Genomic DNA, 9,692 nt, shown 5'->3' with positions numbered 1-9,692 from the left:
TTCCTCTTCATGGTAAGTGGCCATTTCCATACTAAAGTGCAGTCTTAAGGAATAAAAGGCAGATCCTAGATTATTCTGCAGTCAAAAAGGGAAATAGAGGGCATGTTCCACTGGAAGGGAAAGAATTTGATCTTGCACAAAGCAGAGCAACCTCAAAGCTAACTCTTTCCCATCAGAATACGCCTTCCAAAAGAGCTGGCATGCGATAGCTACACGAATCTCCTGCAGGCTTTAGACTGATTACTGCATCAGCCCCACACAATTACATTCTCTTCAGTGGTGTCAGTCCTGATAAACATTGTCAGTTTTCAAGATTCTAGTTTTTCTATTGTTGAACTAGGCTTTTGCAGTGCACTTCACAGGGGCAGGATTAGACCCCGAAGAAGGGAAAGGCTGAAAAGATAGCCTTTTTTCTTTGTTGACATGTCTTTCCTTTTTTTTCCTGGCAAATGGTTGAGTGTTTTCTATGTGATTTGTACAGTTTTTTATTAGGGTGGCTATATTTTAGTACATTACATTATAAATTGCACCCAACTATGTATGATGGATTTAGTCATTGTGCTATAAATTACAGTGGATTTTCAAAGAACCCATCATGTTTGACAACTGGGGCATCTAATTTATTTCTAGTGCCAGATTACCGTAACAATTATGGAAACATTGTCTTGCACAGATAGTTTATTAGAACGCTTCTCAGAATATTCTAACAAATACTTGCCTTTAAGAGGCTGTTTCCTACCTATGGTTCTTCAAACCTTGTGTACAAAGTAGGGCAGGTTGCAGCTAAGGGAAATATGTATGGTCTACAATGAAAACTTTGCACAAAAAGTGGGGAGGGAAGATTACAATGTCCAACTGTTCCTATTTGTTGTTGGAAGAGAAGAGGAACTGTGACCCATATAATGTAAGTGGCCGAGATAAAAATGACAAAAAAGCAAGCTTTTGCTCTTGGACAAAAAAAAAGATTGCTGCAGGCTTGTAGTGCATCCTGCTGCACCCTTGTAAAAAGAACCCAGGACATGAGAAAGGAGTGAATATTGTTCAACTTTTTTAAAAGCCCTTTCCAAATTCTACAAGAGAATTACCAGATTTTCTCATGCATGAAGTGTAAAAGGCAAGTACTGGAATTATTGAACAAAACAATCATTTAGTATGGAAACTGTGTGGGGATACTCAATGGGCAATCAGACTTCTCAGTCATGGGCAAGGAACGCTAGCTAGCTAGTCTTTCTCTAGTTACACGCCCTTCTGTAGCTAAAGCGGATGAGAAGCCCTTCACCCACACCGACATTCAGAAGTACCTACACTCACACAAGTTGGTGTGGTTCTGGTCATTTCTGGAGAAGCAGTTCTCTCGCTGTTAGCTATAGAGGGGGGCTAAGAGAAATCACTTGGCTAGGGGTACGTGGCTAAAGCTCAGTTTTCTGAGTAGTGCTCCAAGAAGCATTTTTTTCTGTGATAGTTTTGGATCTGGATTTTTGATAGCCATGGAGCATAGCATGGCAATTCTGTCCCAAAATAGAATATTTGCATATTTATCAGTCTGATATGCTGGTGTCTACCTAGTTAATAGCTTTATCTGTACTGCAACTTGTCTTGATATCACAGGACAAAAAAGAACACATTGAGTTTATACATTTGAACAGGTCTTTTTGAATTGTGATAAATGTAATGTATAAATTAAGCATCATAGAATCATAGAATGGTTTGGGTTGGAAGGGACCTTAAAGATCATCCAGTTCCAACCCCCCTGCCATGAGCAGGGACATCTTCCACCAGACCAGGGTGCTCAGAGCTTCATCCAACCTGGCCTTGAACACTTCCAGGGAGAGGGCAGCCACAACTCCTGTTATGTCTACATCTAGGTTTTTCTTGGTGGATTTCAGATGTCAGAAACAGTCTTTCGGTTGCTTTTTCCCCATTAAATGATCTCCTGATGTAACAGTGAAATGAGTTGTGTGCCATGTTCACCAGGGCAATCTAAGCCACTTCAGTTACATTGAATTAAAGCTGGAGGGGCACTGATCAGTCAGATCCAAATTTGATGACTGTCCTAATTACTGTATTTGGGAATCCTTAATGAAAGAAGAATACATGTGTGTATATGTGAGAGAAGGAGAGATGGTTCCTATGGGATGCTACACAATGGAAAAATGCTAAATATATTAATTATTCATGGAACAATTAGTATTCAGCTTGTCCCACAAGTTCAGATACGGGTCTAGATCCAAACTTTCCCTAATGGGTGCATTTAGCCTTTTGGTTCAGGACCTACCCTAGTTGTAAGTAATGTAACTGACCTAGTCCAGCCGCAGAACAACACGCGTAGCCATGCCTGCGTTTTGCTCTTGCTCGTATTGTGGCAAGCTGGAGGTGATCCAGAGAAGTCTATGAAGAGATTCCAGGCTGACTGTGGGGTGAGAGAGAACTAATTAAATTCATTGTCTGTATCAAATGTCTTAATTAATAGAATATGAAGTAATATCAAACAATCCTGAAATGCTTTCATCAACATTTGAATTTATGAAAATTACTCAAAACAGCAGTTTTCAGTTATTTGCTAGTACTAATTAGTTTACAGTTTCTTTGATAATACCAATACCACTCACATTGGCAAAATTGTTCAAATTCTTAAACCAACAGGTCTGTTTATAAATGTTTTCAGGAACTCCTAGAAAATAAATGTTCATGGATGTTTCCAAAAGGCTGAATTTACAGCACTGCATTGCACAGCCACGTCTGAAATTAATTCTAACAGCAGGAAATCTGAAAAATTAGGTGCCCAGTTTAAATAAAGAAAGATACAATTGAGGTGTCTGCTGTTATACTCCCTAGTAGTAACTATTCCTAGAAGAAAACAGGTACAACTAGACTTAATGTAGTATAGGCTGTCCACACACAATGACAGCGAAAGAAATATGTTTTCTTTATGATGTATTTAAAGAAATGCTATATCAACATTGGTTCTAATTAGAGTACCTAAGTGATGCTGTCCACCAGAAACTAGCACTGGAACCTCAGCGTGTGATAGCATTCTTAGCAGATAAAGGTCTATTTTAATATATTCCAAATACATTTAACTGAACTGCTAATATTTCAGTCCCTTGCAAAACGTGAGCAGAACACGATGAAACTTACGTAAGTATATCTCAGAGTTTTAATAACTGCTAACTCTGAGCAGCAAATCCAAACGTTAGTTCAGTCAGGCAATAAGTACACACTAAGGTCCACGGGACATTTTCCAAAAAAATGTCTCATTATTGCCAATGTTATGAGGCAGAGGGTAGGGTGAGAGCAGGAGTCAAAGCAATTAAGTCAACACCACCAATTAAGTTAATGCCAGCAGAGAGTGTGCACCACTGGGTACGTCCCTGAATGTTGATCTTTCTTTGGTCAAAAAGCATGTCCCAGTCCCTGATTAGTGAAACTTACCAGTACAATGACACTTTTTGGTCTTTGCCTAGCTGTCAAACAGCAGGTGTCAACCAACACACAAGCGTACTGCTTGCACCCAGTCATCCTGTATCCCAGACAGGCCCACAGTAAGAGGAACAGCCACCTGGCCCAAGAAGAAAGGTAACGACCAGTGAGGACACATATGAGAGACTCCTTTGTTAGAGGAGAGGCCTGAATGCGTTTTTTTGCAAGGGCTCTTAGAAGCAGTTGCAGGGGCTATTCAGCACAGCCTTGATTTTATAGTTTTTCTGGCATGCTACAGAAGGCAGCTGCTAAGAACACTTTTTAGCATGGTAAGGGACTCAAAATTTGCTTTAGAAGTGACTTACAAGCAAAGTTTCTGCCTAGGATTCGTGTCCCCTAACTTTTAATCCTGAGGCATGCAGACTCGCTTTGGGTGCGTTCTTCTCCACATGGATTCTAAAAGAAATCTGATTTAGCTGAACTTTGATGCTCTGTTTTCAGATGGTTGAAGTGAGGTAAGATAAATCCTGCCATTTCAGCACTACAAAGGGACTGCTACAACAGACTGTCTTGTCAGTCACAAGGAGAAAAACTTCCAAGAATATGAACTCATTTGCAGGGAAATGGAACAGTGAGATAAAACAAGGGCTCCTCGCAGCACAACACAGGTCACCCACAGCACTGCGCAGATGCCCACTGCTGTCTGAGCTAGCTTAACAGATCCTTGATGTTGATATGGGACTGAATCAGACAGGTCAGGAGCCAGGAGATAGAATGGAAAAGGACAGATCATGAAAAACATATTAAGACATCTTCACATGTGTTTAAGTGCTAGCAGATTTGCACAGTCAACTTATTTGTTGGCTTCAAATTATGGTAGCACTTCAGAAGTTTATCAGTGAATGAAAAAACATTCTCAGACTGTGAAGGAAACTTTCATTTTTATCTGGACATTCTCCTGTTCACATATTTATTTACCATGAATAATTTACCAAAGTAACAGCTCATCACAGACCTTTGATGTTTGCAAAGCTACAGCCCACAGCGACAATCCACAAGGAGAAATAAGAGTATACAGCTGCAAGGGTAAAATTGCAAAGTTATGTTTAAACTAAGAAAGGCACTTCTCCCACAGTACCTACTACAGCATCAGCGTACGCTAATCCCAGTGGTAGAATAATGCATCGGTCCCACAGACACTGGCGACTTAGGAATACCCACAGAAATACAATAGCAGAAAGAGTCCTGATCCACCATTTTTAAGGAAGGGAACATGCATCCTTCCAGCCATCACATTTCTGCTATATAATATGCCACATATTAAACCTTGTTCACTTCAAAAGGAAGAAAAATGAGGCTTGCCCCTCTTGTGCCCTAACTGGTTAGATACTAGAAAACATAATGACAGTGATGTGAAAAGGCTTAGAGAGAGGTCTAAATTAATTCTTGAAGTGCAATGTAATGGAGATATATGCAGGTTGGCCAAAAAAAAAGGCAAACAGGAATTTAGCCTTTGATTCCTGAATGTTCTTATTTATGGCAGAGAGTTAAAGCGCAGATAGACCTCTTGATTCAGCACTTGTGCCATGCACAGGTATCAACTCTTACCTGTTTCTCACGGAAAAGAAATAATTTTCAGATCAGTTGCCTCTGTCTTCTTTATAAGTCCACCCACTACTATGCCTACCATGAGACATCACCATCAAAATTATTCTTGTAACTCCTTGACTACAGTATTTAGTTAAATAATACAGTAGCTCCCTGTGTGAATATTTAGTATGTATAATAAAGAGTAAACTGTACCTAGTATTCAGACTCATAAATTAATAACACCTTTGCTGAGCTCCCACTGCATCAACTGGAATTTAAGGGCCCTCAAGTAAGTGTAGTTTCTGTCTCCTGGATAAAGGGTTTTTAGTTTGTCATTATCCAGCACTGCCTGAATGGAATTTATGAAACTTCTGTGATACTGTCAATAGAGAAACTTACTTCAGAGCTAGGAACACCTGTCTTTAGGATAGCTTATCACAACAGTTTCCTTCATGTAATGTTGAAATAGAGTTTGATCCGAATACTCATTTTCAATCTCTAAATGATAGGTAGCAGTGAGCGGCCTTAAGAGCCTCCCAAATCACTCCCTTCTCATTTCTTTTCATGCTTAAGTAACTCTAGTGCTTTCAGCATGCCTGTACAGATTGCTTCTACCTACCAGCTCCACTGTACAAACAATATTATCACCTGAACAGCAGCTGGGAGATGCCAAAACATCTAAAACCAAAAGCGTAATGGCCGCTTCCCAAAGCCTGCCAAATAAACCTTCATGGTACAGCTGTGTTGGGGTCAACACAATGAATTACAATAGATTTCTTTCTTTTTGCACTTCGTGAAACTGTAATAGTCCTGCACTCCTCGGTACTACTTAGTCATCTGCCGTACCTGTTTTGCTTATTCACGTAATCTCCGGTTTTATCCAGATTTTCTGTTGGTTAATAGTCGTATATTCATTGCCGTCACACTGCGGCTACTTCTTTACTCCTTATTCTGAGTTACTTTACTCCTTGTTCGAAGTCGAGGGCGAAATGTCACACTCACATAAACATGCTGTATTTGTAATAAGAAGTTTCTTAGGAGCCAATCAAATAAGATTAGAAAGGATTATCTGAAGATCAATAACAACCAGGGCAGCTCTTCTCTTATATCTCACCCCATTCAGGATTCTCTGTAACTTCTGTTCAACTCTGACTGCAATACAGAATCAAAAATACGGCTTCTCTCTTAATGATAAGCCACATGCACAGAGTTCTGGTCCAAAATTTGAAAACTTCAACCTGTGGAGGTATTTGGGTTTAAGACCTCAAAAAAAAGGATAGAATGTTTTTTGCAGCTGAAGTTCAGGCAGAAGTAAAAAAGACACTTCACCTCAGTTCACTAGAGAGGCTTCTAAGCAAAGACCTATCAGTGCAAAGCGAGTTTGGACACTAAAATGTACAGAAGAAAGGACTGACGTAGCAGTAAGCCTGCAAGGAGGAAAAGCTGGAGACCCTGGCAACACTGGTTGGTTTGGCGCTGCTGACTGGGAGCAGCCAGGGTGTCATTTCCCTCCAACAGCTGCTTGAGGGACACAGATTCCTTTGTCACTTACTAGCAGCAGGAAATAACACTGCAGTTCTGTCTTTGTTGCTTCACAGCCACGGTCTCTGAGTTTGTGAAATGTTGCTAAATGGCCTGACAATCATGAGACTGAACAGCAAGCAGAAAAGGGATGTTTCCTAGAGCCAGTCAAGTGAGATTGGAAAGGATACTTGTCAAGACCAGAATGACCACATACTGAATTGTTTTTAAAAATAAAGCGGTGGATTAGTTTTCTTCTGCTCCCCTGTAGAAGAATATTTCTGTACAAGCGGTTATTAAAACAGGCTGAAATACTACTTTTTGGAGTATGGGAGGCCTCCCTCCAGTCTCATGTGTCCCGTCTCCAGGTGATCCCCCTCTGGGGGAGGGGAGAGTAAGAGCATTGAGCTAGATGACAGCAGTACAGGCCCTGCTGAGTACACACAGCCTTCATTCCTACAGGCTTGCTTGTTCCATTGGTAGAACAGATGTGGATTTTACCACCATGAGACATTTTGATGAAGTACATGAAGAATTTTAAATTACTGTGCATTGGATACAATATGAGAATTTTAGGCATTGAATTACTCAATTTCCAGTTTGTAGTTTTCTCTTCCCTTGGGATGACAAGGTAGCCAGGTTTACTGTTCTCCCACGAAGGATAAAGTATGGCTAAATGTTGGGAGATGCTTGGGAGGATTTTTCCTCAGATGAGTAGAACTGAGCTTGGAGCCTTACATGTCCATTGAGTGTTACTGTGACCTCCTGCCCTGAAAGTGGTGCATAAGTCTGGGTGGAGAAAGGTTCCTGTGAACATCTTGTCTGCTGTATGTGGAAAGGCTTGAGTCCACGATCTAGCCAGAGAACAACAGTTCTTTGGAGAAGTGTAAAAGTGTTGCTCACAGGTCTCCTTTATTACTTTGTAGTTCTTTTTTCTGTGTAATAACCCAGAAGGGTTGGAAACAGAGGCAATGATAGGCAGCTGTGTGACCATACTGACAAATAACAGTTTGTTTTAGAAAGACACTGTTTGCCTTACTGCCAGGTTACTATCCCTCCATTGGGCACACTGCACTCTTAAAAATTTTCAGTTACTCTCTTTTTTTCTACGAGCAGTTGGGAAAGAGCAATGTCTGTTCAATTTTGCCATAGGAGAGCAGAGAGCATGATCTGAAATTAGGTTTGTTGAACATCACCAGCTCTGCTGTATAGAGATTGACAGTGCCAATCAAACACAGGCCCATGTAAGGTCAGTTTGGTGACACATTGCCACATTGTTCCAGCAAGAACTGTGATCTGGAAGAGAGTGCCTCCCGCACTTTACACCAAGCTAGGGAAGCCTAGCCCATCTGACCAGTCTCTCAGGCCAGTACAAAGTCCCGCCAGCTCCCTCTGACATGACTCTGCACTTGAGAAGAGCTCGTAGTGCTCAGGATTTGCAGAGACTCTTCTCTCTCAGTGCTGTGGAGAACCAGTGAGGAGGCTCCTTGTATCATGTTGTCCGGACATACATGTTAGCCCCAGACAACCTCTGACCGCTGAACTACCATTTTTGATCTTCATGTGGAATTTGACTTGTGTGTGCAGACACTGGAACTTCTTTCCAGAACCACTGCAAGCCATGAACATGCCTTTGAGGAGAGCCCTACCAGCCAGCAATACAGCAAAGCATGGTGGAGAGACCATGTTCTGCCTTACAACAAATCCTGCTGTCAAGCTATAGCACTCTCTGAAATCAGAGGAAGACAACCTCTAAAAAAAATATCTTGAAACTGTCATATGTCTAGCCCATCTGCTTTGCCCATCGTGATAGGCAATTTATCCAGTATCTTGCCTTACTCATATCACTGGGAAAATCTCTGCTCTGTGCAGAGCAATCAGTTTCTTTTTCAAGACTCAGCTTGAAGTGCGAGGCTATAAGCAAGACTGTTGGGTACTCTGACTCATTCTCTTAGAGGGCTATTTTTATGATTGTTCTCCATGGAACTCCATCTTCAAAGTCTCAGTTAATGTTCTTGAAAAATTTTCACAGCTTTCTGCTGAGCCATCTCAGCACAGTGGTGGTTCTCTCTGAGATAAGAACCTTTCCGAGGTTCTCAGGAATATCATTGCCCTCCATCGCTGCAGTCTGTGAAACCAAACTATTGGCTGAATACCTTCTTCTTTTCCTTTACCTCAGTAAGTGGCTACAAGTCGGTGCCATTTAATCAATCTGATCCTAACAGGATATACTTCTTGGATTTTAACCCACCTTCTACATAAAACAAACCACTAAATTCAGCTACAATAACTGCCTCATGACAGAACCTTTGTCTCAAGAACCTCTTAATGAGCTCTCATTATCACAAATTGCCCCTGAATATCTGTAATATCTTTTGTAGCTACACACATCTCACCACTTCCTCTCTCCTGCTTTCTTTACAGTCCATTAGCATCCCTCAGCAGCCTCATTTCAACCATTAAACTTTACTGTTTCTAGAAAGGCACAAGGAACCTCAGGTCTGTGTCTTTGAGAGACCTGGGAAGGGATTCACACAGTCCAGCTTTACCGAGCCCAGATTCCTCCTACAGTTCATGGTCCTCAGAGAGAGATTTAGTGCAGGTTGTTGGCCTGATCTGACTGGTTAATGCCACCAGTCTCTGAATCGCCATCTTGAAAGTCCCCCATAAAAGCACTTAAACTAAATGTCTGACGTCAGACAGTAAGAATCTACATCCTGTCCTCATACCCCAGTTTCAAGTCTCCCTGGCTAACATCTGCACACAACTTTGCCTTCTCTGTAAGTTGATTTGCCAGCAGCTTTTTGTTGTGCTTGTTTACGTTCCACATTAATGGCTCAAACTGCCCTATGTGAGCTGGATGTTCTCATTCGCGTGCCTGATACTAGGTTCTTATTTACCTGTGTTTCAACTACTACAGGCAGAAAAACTCAAACTCATGAAGCCGTTACAATGTTTCCCTGAAATTGTTCTCATGGATTCAAGGCTTGAGTGGCCCTGGAAGGTGCTGATCCCTTGCAGAGGGCATGTCCATGGTCTCCATCCCTACCGAAATAAATTCTAAATGTAATTGTGTGGTATGATGCGAACTGTGTTTTCAGAGGTTGTCTGCTGACTGTGTTTCAAGTCCCCTGAGAACAAACATATCGGAGGTTTTACAG

The sequence above is a fragment of the Opisthocomus hoazin genome, chromosome 13 (assembly GCF_030867145.1).
Source record: "Opisthocomus hoazin isolate bOpiHoa1 chromosome 13, bOpiHoa1.hap1, whole genome shotgun sequence".
Lineage (NCBI taxonomy): Eukaryota > Metazoa > Chordata > Aves > Opisthocomiformes > Opisthocomidae > Opisthocomus > Opisthocomus hoazin.
The sequence above is the reverse complement of the archived record's forward strand: the minus strand, read 5'-3'. Positions refer to the sequence as shown.